Raw genomic sequence first — 12,654 nt, forward strand, 5'->3', positions numbered from 1 at the left:
AAATGAATGAATGACTGAACAAACTAATCAGAGTGATGAAGAAACCATTACACAAAACTAAAATGTATTGTTGTGTCTTTGAAACTCAGAAGCCAGGTCCTGGTAATAAATCTGTTATGAAGAACACTGCTGGAGTGCCCTTGTGATATGAATGGGATAAGCTGCAGGCAGATGCCAGTTTTCCCTCTGATATCTGACAATTTGTCATTCCCTGGATTGTGGGTTTATGCACTTTGTCATGCCAATTTGATGAAAGTCCATCAGAAAATGAGTTAAGTCCATTCCATGTTCAATTAGTTTTGTTGCTAAAGTTGTGCTATCATTTGTATTGCTTCGCGGTCTGTCTGTTTGCCAGTTCCTTGGTTCACCTAAAAGAAAAGTAAGTACTAAATCTGTCTTTCTTCAGTATTTTGCCTGCATTGATCCTGTTGCTTTTGTAGCCATTTGTACTGTCTTTTCTCTTTCAGTGGCTAATGACATCTTCAGAAAAAATTACTAACAAACTTTTCTTTGAAGTCAGAATCCCCCTCAAAGACTAATATTTACAATTTTCTTTTGTCTAAGACGTGTGATTGGTGTTTAGAACTGTTACCATTGTAAGATATTAAATAAAAACATTAATACAGTGAACCAGGACACTTAAGGCTTTCACTTTCGACTATAAATATGCCTTAGCCAATTGAACATCAGCCTGTACTTAAGTAATGATCCGTTTCCTACGGCTGCATTTTCTAAAGAGAAGGGTACACAGTATAATAACTTTGCCAGACATCACAAAAAAGGGAAAATTGAGAAAGCTAGAAAATTTGTAGTGGGAAAAGTTACTGACACCAGCTTTTTGGGACAGACAACTGAGGCTGTAGTGGCCTGAACAAGAGATCCTGCCCAAAACTTAATTTCCTCTGACTACAGAGAATGTGGCTCACCTCCTCCTTGCTCACATAATTTTGTTATCTTCTAATGCTACCTCAGTTCACAGTGTTGTTTTTTCCAAGGAGGTGTGTATAGCATAAAAGAGGCCAATAGAAGGGCTGTTTTCTAACTAAAATGGCCATTACATTGACTTCAAAACTGCAGGCCTCCATTGGTAGATTTTGTGTGAGAGACAAAACTGCACCACACCAGAATGCAGGTTCCTAGGCATCTGCTTTGGATATTCAACAGGAAGACCACCTATTACACAGGCAGGGACTAAAGGTGGAGGTCTCTAGATATGCATCAAAAACAAATGTCCCACAAGGATGGTCAAATAGTATGACAAGTTTGAACTTCTCCACATCCAAATTACCACAGGCAAAGTCCCATACCATACCCTTGCAAGCTGCATGTCCCCCTCTATAACCCAGGAAATCCTAACACATAGTTAAACTTACTGGAGACACTCATCATTTAACCTAAGACCATTTTCTTGGGTGACATTATGTACCCCGCTATAAACTGGAAGTCATACATGACCCCCAACTTGCAGGCCAAGAGATTTCTGAACTTTCTAAATACAAACACTCAGGGAAGATAGCCCATTCACCCCTGAGGGGAGCAAACATACTCAATCTAGTCCTCAATAATATGGAAGAACCAAGCCCCCCCCCAGTATAAAATACTTTTTGATAAGAATGAACCATAAAAGTTTTTAATTTGAAATAAAAATAAAACCCAGGACACCAGCTAGCCCTGGAACATTTTACAACTATTCTAAAGAAAGCTTCCTGATATTAAGAGATAATTTGGCAAAATTTCAAGTCCCCATACGCTGAGAACACTGTTGTCTTTAAGTAATTGTTCATAGAAACCCTGTATAAGAATGTTAATGCCTGCATAGAGACAGCTGTATCTACCAGCAATAAGCACAGAACAAACTCAGAAAAAAACAAGTGTCACTGGTAGAGTCTCAGCATCCGTCAGATTGTATAACAAAAGGAAGAAAATCATAGCAGAAACTCAGAAGTGCAACATCCAGTAAGATAAAAGTTCTCCCATCAATCTAAATAAGCAACTAAGAGGGTAAATCAAGTGCAATAAAACCAACTTTTAAATAAAAATAGCCACCCAGGTTAAGGACAACCATAAGGCTTTCCTTAGATTTGTCTGCAAAGACAATTGCAGTGCAGAATTAATTTTATATGATGCCACCTACACTGTGTCAGAATATATAAAAGATCTAATGGTTGACAAATTCAGCTCCAGTTTACCCTTTTCTCCCCCTGTCACCCCTGCATGAAATACCATTTAACTTAACTGCCCAAATATCACTAGGATAGTTGGAAGGATGGTTATGTTTCTCAGAGACTACACCTTCTTTGGAAAAGATTTTAAATCAATTTGAAGCAGGGTTCTTCCTTAACCCAGTTCAAGTGTGACTTGGACAAGTGGGTGGAGGAATTGGATATTCACCCCTGGACTGGCACCTTTGTCTCTGTTTGACAGAAGCAGCATACACATGCTTGGTTACCAAAGCTCTAGACTTCATATACCTCTTAAAAATAACATTTGGGCATCAAAACTTGTCAAATACATTTGGCATGCATAGCTTGGCTTAAAAAGCCCCTGCATTCATTAGCCTAGTGTACACCTATAAGCCTATGAACCTAGCACATGATCATTTAAGTCCTAGTAAAACTAGACCCAGTCTTACAAATTGATATTACATTATATTACACTGCATTTGACTGACGGCAGAAAGAGACTGTAAACCTTCTAGTCTGTCTTTTAAGTATATTCAGCATTATATCTTTCCTTCATTCTTTTTTTCTTCCTCACTTATAATTCTTCTCTTCCCATATCCTCTTGAATGCTCTTAGGATTCCCTCTGAACCCATTCTAGTAGTCATCCTTTCCCCTATATCTCATGCAGCTTTCTGTTGTTGTCTCCCCACCCCCTGACTCCTTCCAGCAACTTGACATGCTACACTTTTAAGGCTTTCATAGTTGCACACATTACTTATGGTGTGGCTAGACCAGGGACTGATATAGCAGGACTATTAATTCTCTACTTGTTTTGACTATCCTCCTGAGGATACAACTCAGAATTTTGCTGGCTTCTGCCATTTCCCTTTCAAGTTACTCCTGTTGCTCCAGTCTACATGTGATCACTACTGTTAAACCCCTCTCCTGTGCTCTTGTCATCGTCTCTCTCCAGATGATACTTTGCACCAGGTTTACTGTAGCCCAAGTGCAGCACTTTGTATTTCTTTGCAATGAATCTCAACAGACATCATTCAGCCACTTGGTTAGCTTTTCCATATTCTTGCTTAGACTCCTCTTATCCTCCACTGTTGCACCTAATATTTTGTTATTAATGAACAGGTTGATCATGATTTTTTCCCTCAGATATGCCTGTAAGAAACTTATGAAGGATTACCAGACCCAGGCCAGGTTCCTGCAGTAGTCCATTTGTCACTTTCCATATTCATGATACGGTCACTGTACCCACAATCATCTTTGTTGTACCATTCAACCATGCAGATTTACAGTTGCATAATCCTCATACTAGCTAAACATTTATAGTTTTCCTTGTGGCCCTTTATGTGGGCTCAAGTCAAAGGCCTTTCTGAAGTTTAGGTAGACCATATCTACTGGGACTTCCTTAACAAATTTTCCTGTTACTCATTCATAAGATTGGATCAGATTTCTCTGACATCTTTATCAGGCCATAAGCTCACATTGGCTGTTATCCTGAGCTTTAATGCTCTCTTGAAAGTGATCAGCCTTTCCCTCAGGATTCCTTTCACAACAATTCATGTCTCTGTCTTTAAGTAAACATGTCCTTAATTTCTAAGATTTTTCATGCTGTCTTCTTTTGCAGGTTTATCACAGACGCACTTCTGTCTTCAGGTCCTTTGGCATTGGGTTGTGATGCTTTGAGTACCTTAAACAGTGGATCTGCCACCACATTGGCTAGATTTTGTTTTTGTTTTTTTTTTTCTTCTCTATATCCTAACCTATCCACTGCTTTCCCAGTCTGTCCAGTCTCTTCCCAACATGGCACTCTCCACTTTCTTTGCTTTGTAAACAATACAACATTATTTCAGTTTCTTTTTTAACTGATATTCCATGATCTTTCTCCCAACATTGCTTCCCTTGGCCAAATCTGTACTTTCCTTCCTTATTTATGTGGGATCCCTAAAGAAGAGTTTGTTCCCATCCTTGACCTCTTCTACTAAGCTCCTTTAAGCTTGTGCCTCTGCTGTCCTGCAGTTCAGATTGCCTTCTTCTTTTGTGCCTCCTAAACCTCCACACCATCTCATTCCCCTCCTATATGTCCCATCATTTGGTCTAATAATAGATGCCACCTTCCTGTGTAACCTAACTGGTCGTTTCTTGTGATCTGCCTTTTTGGTTTTATTCAAACCATTGTGCAAATCCCTGACTAGCTTGTTTATACCATTAATCATATTTAATCCTCTCCTAAATTTCATAAAGATTTGTCCCTAAAATCCCACATCATCAACTTTGTCTTTTTATTCTTCCATTCCTCCCTATCTAAACTATGCAGAGTCATGATTACAGTTGGATATTGAGGACTTTGCATGTATATTCAGTATTATATCTTTCCTTCATTCTTTTTTTCTTCCTCACTTATAATTCTTCTCTTCCCATATCCTCTTGAATGCTCTTAGGATTGCCTTCTTCTTTTGTCCTTTTTTAAGGCAACATCTAAAATTCTGTCCTTTCTGATGCAATCCCACACCAGATGAATGAAACCTTCATGGGGCAAAATGTAAGTTTAATTTGGTTTTCTGTCTACTCCAAAGCTCAAAATCTCACAGTCTACTCTTGGAGGACTTAGCACTTCCATACTTATGGCCTCCTCTTTCCTACATCACTCCTTTTTTCTTACCTCCAGTCTCTTATCTTCTGTCCTTGATGAGTCTGGAAGCCCACTGAGTTAGTCTACTAACATTCCTACCTTTCTTTTAACTTAGCCACTATGGTGCTTATGCACAGATTTGCTGCTACTCACTCCCTTAATTTCTTCAAGAGGTTGCATTCCTCCTCCACTATGACCTTATGTTTTGATGCCTTCCACTGTTCTACAGTGTCCCTATTTTTAGGCCTTTGCCCTCCACCAATTATTTTATGGCTTTGTCTAGATTTCTTGCACTAAAAGGTTGAGAGGTATGCTTCCTATAGATGACCATGTTGGAATATTACCTTATCCCATCCTTGAGGATGCCCACTTGTTTTTCACATACATTGAGAAAACTGATGCTCACCTGTGACTTAATCTCATTCATATGATCCTTCTGTTTGACATGTATGCTTATGGCGAGTACCCTCACACAATTACACTTGTTCTGCAGAAGATTTTGTTTGGTTTGGACATGTTAACATCAGTCCTGTCCTATTTATATAAATATTCCATTTGTTCTCTGCTACAATGCCCTACACATGTCCCCATCATAAGCAAATTTTATGGAATTTATTAATTATGAGGAGAGTGGATGAATTGATTGTCAAATTGTTCTAGGTGGCAGAATGACAAATCCTGCACCAAAACCATTCATTCTTGTGTTTTCGCTATCTTAATGCACTTGCAGAAGTCTATCTGATGCTAAGTTGGTCTCACATTAATATATATTAACAGCATACATGCTATCAGAACTTTTTTGGGTCTGGCTTCTTTAACTAAGTGTCCTACTGGCTAATAATAGGCAGCATTAGAAATTATATAGTCAGAATGTCCTGCAGTGGTAATTAAACTCTATTTGCCATTTATTATTCATATTTTCTAATTTATGTTCACATTATTATAAGAGAGAGACCTACATGTTATTGAGGTGTATGACACGAAATGCCAATGTAGGAAGCCGGGCAGTTAATTGTCGGTGCTGGTTTATATCACATTATACTGGAATTATTGCTGTTTCCTAGTAATTAAGAAAATAAGTAATATTTCCAAATGTACTTAACACTTTCCCCCGGATTCTCATTAGCTTGCATGGAGTGCAAGATCGGTGCAGGAGTTCAAGCAGGCAATATGTCCGCCGTGCGATCCAGGAACAGCCCGCAGGGGCATGCACGAGAGCTCCTGCACTAATCCCGCACGGACAAAGGTCTTGTATGCAAATCATCCCATTTGCAGGCAAAATCCATGCAAATTAGGTGATATTGCAATCCAGGAAGCCAAGTATATGGCCACTGGCATTGCAAAAAAAAAAAAATCAACTTTTTTTTTTTAGCCAATCTCGGCTGTTTAAGTATAGATCAGCCGCGCGCAAACGGGATTGGGGGGAAATAAGAAAATAAACCTAAAATAAGCATTCCAACTAAAATCAGTATTCTGCCATGCAAGTCATGCAAATGAGGGGAAGGGTAGTGACAATTTCCCCCAGCATGTGAGTCAGGTCCCAACAGTGTAAGAGTAGGAATAGCTCGGTGCAAGCCTAGGAGGTAGGTGACATCATGGGGGGGGGGTGTCAGGCATACTTTAAGAAAATTGGAGCCCTGTGGCTCAGGTTTGCTCCTAGCTTAGCACAGATAAGCTAGGGGGTGTGTCTAAACATGCCTATCAGGCTTTACAAAGCCTAAGCGGGTGTGTGTGCCATGCACCGGGTTTTACAGGAAGAAAAAAGAAGTTAAACCAGGAAATAGCAGCAGTGTGCACATTTGAGCACATTGGCTTAAACAGGGAGGCAATGGGAAGGGAAACAGCAGTAGGAAGGTCATCAAGGAGAACTAGCTTAGCTGGCAGGTGAAATGTATCAGAATCAGCCAAATACACAGGCAGCAGTCCAGCCCAGCTCAGAACACTGCCATAAACTAAGCAAACACCTTCCTCTCTGGTATTTCCCATGCTGTACACCACCGGTGTATACAAGCGGGGAAATCTTAACAAACAAACCTACAAAATGAGAAGGGCTGCAGCAGGCAACATAGAACAACATGTGCAAAAGGCTGAGGGTGGTGAGGATGTGAATGCTGCCAAACAACCCACAGTGAAGAGACGGAGAACAGTGTACAGACCCAGGGTAACCTACCAGGGACTACATGAGCTGGCGATAGTGGAGAGCTATAGGGTGGACATAGACCTCCTATAGCAAATTGTTCAGCTGTGCCGGCCACACCTGTCACACCAAACTGACCGAGGGGAACCCATTCCAGTAGATAGCAAGGTATTTGTAGGCCTAGGTATGCAAGCCACAGGTACCTCCCAAAGTACAACTAGGGATATCATGGAGGTCTCGCAGGCATCAGCATACAGAGTGTTCCACCTGTTCATGGATGCCATGTCAGCACATACCAGTGAGCATATATTTTTCCTCAACACCCATGAGGTGTTGACCAGCAATATGCATCTCTTCCACCAAACAGCAGAATAATCTGGGTAGTGGGTGCTATAGCCTGCATGCACTTATGCATCAAAGGACCACTTGATGAGCAGGATAGGGCCTACATCAACTGCAAGAGCATCCCCTCCATCAATTGCCAGGTCATATGTGATGCCCAGGGCATTATAAAGAATGTATGTGCTGGCTGCCCTGGAAGCTATGACGATTCCCACAAATGGCATCTGACACAGCTGTACCAGAGATTTGCCAGTGGGGACATCCCCTATGGTCACCTAGTGGGGGTACTAGGTACACACAGGAGCCGTGGCTGATGACACCCATCAGAAATGCACACACACCTGAACAACACCATAAAGAGGCACACGCACAGGCCAGACATATAATAGACCATGTGTTTGGGATGCTCAGGTCATGGTTCCAGTGTCTGGGCACATCCGGTGGAGCCTTGCAGTATTCACCAGCTACATGTGCCCAAATTGTTATGGTATGTGCTATGCTACACAATATGATCCTGCAGAAACAGCTGCAGCAAGAACAGCATGGGGCAGGACCACACAGCTCCCATCAATGCCAAGGCCTGCACAGGCACAGAGTGACATGGAGGAGGAACAACCTAAGCCTGCCCCAGTAGGCAGAAGGAGGCGTGCCCAGTATGCCCAGGCCTTGGCAAAGAGGCAATGCATAGCACATGCTCTGACACAGTAGGAACCCAGGGAATGACACCTCTCTCTGACTCACACATACAGTAAAAGGGATGCCAAACATGACACTTCCTGTGCTCAACCATGTATAGGGAGTGTACTATGTGCATCCAACATAGGCAGCCCTCCAGCACCATCTGCAAGTCTGGTACACCCTCAAGGTAAGTCAATCAATTTACCAATTGCCAAATGGAGTAGAATGTGTTGTTACCTGTAGCTGTGGTATGGATGTGAGCATGCAAGATAATTGGGTGGCTGAATGTTATGGCAGTAGACAGTAGACACCCATAGTGGCACCATGACATCTGTAACAGATACTGGAGTCACCATAGTAGCCAGTACTACACAGGGTGAGAAACCCACTGCAGGAAATGTGCTGAGCAATGTGTGTCCATATGACCCACACGTCAGTCAGGACTGTTCACATACCCAACAACAGTCTCAGCCAGCTGGACAGGTGCAGACAAACTCAAACCGAGCCTGTACCATGGCCCCTGAATGATGACTATTGTTAACCTCCCCCCCAGGCCTACACAGACAGACCACAGCAGGGCAGGCAGTGGGATATTAGTTCTGAAGGTTAGGAAGTCAGAAAACAATATGTAGGGCAACCAAAGCCACAATATGTAGTACACTTGTATGCCTCTAGTCAGCATAATAGTTAGCGATACAGAATAAAATGGAGTACCTGACATATCAGTACAACCATAGCAAATGTGTACAAGTTTCACGTGTGCCCCCCACATCCTACATAATAATGTAATAACAGTCAGGTGTGCCCCCCAACCCTGTGTAGAAATGTAGAAATAGACAGGTGTGCCCCCCCCATCCTACATAGTAATGTAATAGCAGTCCGTTGTGCCCCCCCCCGATCCTGTGTAGAAATGTAATAATAGTCAGGTGTGCCCCTCATCCTTCATAGTAATGTAATAACAGTCAGGTGTGCCCCCACTCCTATGTAAAAATGTAGGAACAGTCAGGTATGCCCACCCCTGCTATGCAGAAATGTAGTAACAGTCAAAGCCAAATGATCGATGGATACCCTGCAGAGACAGCATGCTTCCTGTTGGTGTACAACACAAAGGTCAGCACTGCAGCACAAAGTACCTGGACATGATCCACACATTCAATACAGACGGCCATACTGGGCATGCTCACACACTTAAACACATGAAGGCCATGTCTGCAAACACCAGTGGACCAGACATATCTGGCAGTTGTAGTTGTTAGTGCAGACACTCATCTGTGTGCACCACTCATGCTTTGCACACACAGTGGATAGGAATACAGATATATATGTCAGGACAACACACTATAATAAGCCAAAGGTAGATGTACATAAATGTGAGGAAGAGGGTGACTGTGACAAGGAGCCATCCAGGCCTGGCCCATCCAGCACACAGCCAAAGGGCCTCCAAATACATGAGGTGCACATATCACTCACTGCAGATACTAGCCACCAGTATCCGTCAGCATTACAGACTATGTGGTGCATGTGCCAGCTGTGCAACATGACTGTACAAGGAAGTAGTCATCCAGCAGCTGTATACACGTACCTGTGAAATATTAACCTGTGTGTTCCCGCATGTGGTGTGTCAGCCCCTAGATTAATGGGTTATGGCCCATGCACACACACTGCCCTCCCCATAGCCATACTATGACAAACCTGTTGAGGTCATCCATTGTGAGATAAATCTTTGGGAGAGTTTTAGCCCAGTAATCTCCATGGTGCATCCCATAACTGCGTACTGCTGTAGTGTGATAAACTAGTTAGGTAGGAGTACTAACCCAGACTTGGCAACTGTATGAGTGTGTGTCTGTGTGTGTGTTTGTGTGGGTGTCTGTCTTTCTCTGACTGTGTAGACAGCAATGTGTTTTAGGGTACTCACACTCCATACAATTCATATACTTAACTGTGGCAAGACTGCTGATGTCATCCACCTAGAAATGCACCTCTGGGAAGGTTTTGGTCCAGTAATTTCCATAGCGCATCCTGTAATTGCGTACTGCTGTAGTGTGATAAAGTAGTTCAGTAGATGTTCTAATCCCAAGCATGGCAAGTGTGTGTGTGTGTCTTTCTGATCCTGTGTGTGTAGAGAGAAATGCTTTTTAGGATACTCACACACCTTACAATTCATATACGCAACTTTGGCAAGGCTGCTGATGTCACCCACCTAGAAATACACCTCAGGGAATGCTGTAGCCCAGTAATCTCAGTAGTGTGTCCTGTAACTGTGGCCTGCTGTAGTGTGATAAAGTAGTTAGGTAGGTGTTCTAATCCTAGACATGGCAAGTGTGTGTGTGTGTGTGTGTGTGTGTGTGTGTGTGTGTGTGTCTGACCCTGAGTGTGTAGAGAGCAATGCTTTTTAGGGTACTCACACTCCTTACAATTCATATGTTCAATTTTGGCAAGACTGCTGATGTCACCCACCTAGAAATACACCTGTGGGAAAGTTATAGCCCAGTAATCTCCATAGCGTGTCCTGTAACTGCGTACTGCTGTAGTGTGATAAAGTAGTTAGGTAGGTGTTCTAATCCCAACTATGGCAAATGTGTGTATGTGTTTGCTGGACCCTCTCTGTGTAGAGTGCAATGCATTTTAGGGTACTCAAACTCCTTACAATTCATATACTCAACTTTGGCAAGGCTGCAGATGTCACCCACCTAGAAATGCACCTCTGGGAAGAATGTAGCCCAGTAGTTAACGTAGCATGTGCCATAATTACGTACTACTGTAGTGTGGTTTAGAACTGGGTAGGGTTCTATCCTCAGCCATGGCAGTTCTATGTGTTTCAGTGTCTGTGTATGGAGCAATGCATTATAGGCTAGTCACACTCAGTACATTTCAAATGGCCTACTTTGGCAATCCTGCTGATGTCATTCATTGTGTATACACCTTTGGGGAAGGAGCTTTCCAGTAATCCCCGTGGTGCATCCTATAATAGCTTCATGCTGTTGTGTGATATAGACATCTAATAAAACTCCAAATCTCGCCACAAGAGATAGGCTACACTACTTAGATGTGGAAATATATAAAACAGGAAAAGATTTTGAAACAAAAATTTACAGGAAGGAAACATTTTGTAATTCCTTCCTTCACTTTACTAGTGCGCACCCCTCACATTGTAAAAAGAATATTGTCAAAGGACAATTTGTGAGGGGTAGTCGCATGACTAGTTCAAGTGAGGATTTTATACAAGAGTGTGACCTTCTTGAAAAAATGTTTGAAGAAAAAGGATATCCAAAACCCTTTATTAAGGCGATAAGAAGTGAGGTAGAAAAGGGTAGAGTTAATAAATTCCAACCAATGAGGGGTAAGAAAATTGAGGATTATTCAGGTAGTACAACATCTAGTCAAGTAGAAACTAAAGATAACTATGAACAAGCTTTCGTCATGGAATATAATATGTCCAATATTAAAATAAGTGAAATTTTTAGGAATGAATGGGACAAATTTTCCATGTTTATAGACATGGAAAATATTAACAAGACTGCTCCAAAAATAGTGTTTAAAAATGCACGGAATGTGAAAAGAATTATAGAATCTCATCCCAAAACTAATATTTCCTATCACAGAGGAGGTACAATAAATGGGCAGAAAAGGGTAGGAAGTTTTAAATGTGGTCATTGTAATTAATGTGAATTTATGATGAACCACAATGAGATATATATTACTAGCAGGGACAAAATTATAAGGAATAAAGTATATTATAGTTATGTAAAATGCATGAAGAAGACTACGATACTAGGATCAAGTTAATGTTGTCTTCAGAAACTTATAAAAAGATTTCCAAAAACGAATTTAACCAAGCATACTCAAAAATTAAAAATATTTTAAGTGACCTATTTATTGAAGGCAGCATTTCTCTAGAACTATATCGTTATTTTAGTATGCCAGCCCCCCCTTACCCCAATCATGTTCGGGGTTCCTAAGTTACATAAAGGAATCACTAATCCAACTTTTAGACCCATAATTGATGGCAGGCAATCAATCACATATGCCTGCGCCAAATGGGTCGATAACAAATTAAAAGAAATTTTGTAAACCGAATCCCAGATATGCGTTGATTCATGGCATGTCTTAAAGAAACTAAACACTATCCCATTTGATAGTAATTTTCAATTCTTGACTGCAGATGTTTGTAATTTATATACGGTTATCCCGCAGAACATTGGCCTTGACTGGGTTAGGGAATTCCTTTTATTTAAACAGTATCCTGGTCAAGAAATCAATCTTCTTATTAATTTATTGGATCTTGTTTTAAGTAATAATTTTTTTATGTTTAAAGATCAAATTTACTTGCAACAAACTGGTATAGCGATGGGCTCCCCGTGTGGAGGTACTTTCGCTAACACAGTTATGGCGTTCTGGGAACATTCTCTCCTGTTTAAAAATGGTTTATTCCAACAAATAGTTGCATGGTACACAAGATATCAAGATGATATCTTTATGATTATTAAAGCTAATGATGGACAGATAAATGAGTTAATAAATGTAATGAATTCTTTTACTTCTTTTTTAAAATTTACTTTTACTTCAGATGAAGAAACTATTAGTTTCCTTGATATTCAGATCCATAAGGATGTGTCTAGAGAATGTTTCACTACCTGTATTTATCGAAAACCTTTATACAGTAATTTGTTCTTACATTTCTCTAGCCATC

The 12,654-nt window shown here is 41.1% G+C and overlaps 1 protein-coding gene across 3 annotated transcripts in view; it reads left to right on the top strand.

Annotated features, from left to right (window-relative positions):
• LOC122802701 (arylsulfatase H-like) overlaps positions 1-12,654 on the top strand; it is a 672,840-nt gene that overhangs the window by 311,529 nt on the left and 348,657 nt on the right. The gene's annotated exons all lie outside the window — the stretch shown is intronic.

Source organism: Protopterus annectens, chromosome 5.part0 (genome assembly GCF_019279795.1).
Source record: "Protopterus annectens isolate FY-2018-M chromosome 5.part0, PAN1.0, whole genome shotgun sequence".
Taxonomy (NCBI): Eukaryota; Metazoa; Chordata; order Ceratodontiformes; family Protopteridae; genus Protopterus; species Protopterus annectens.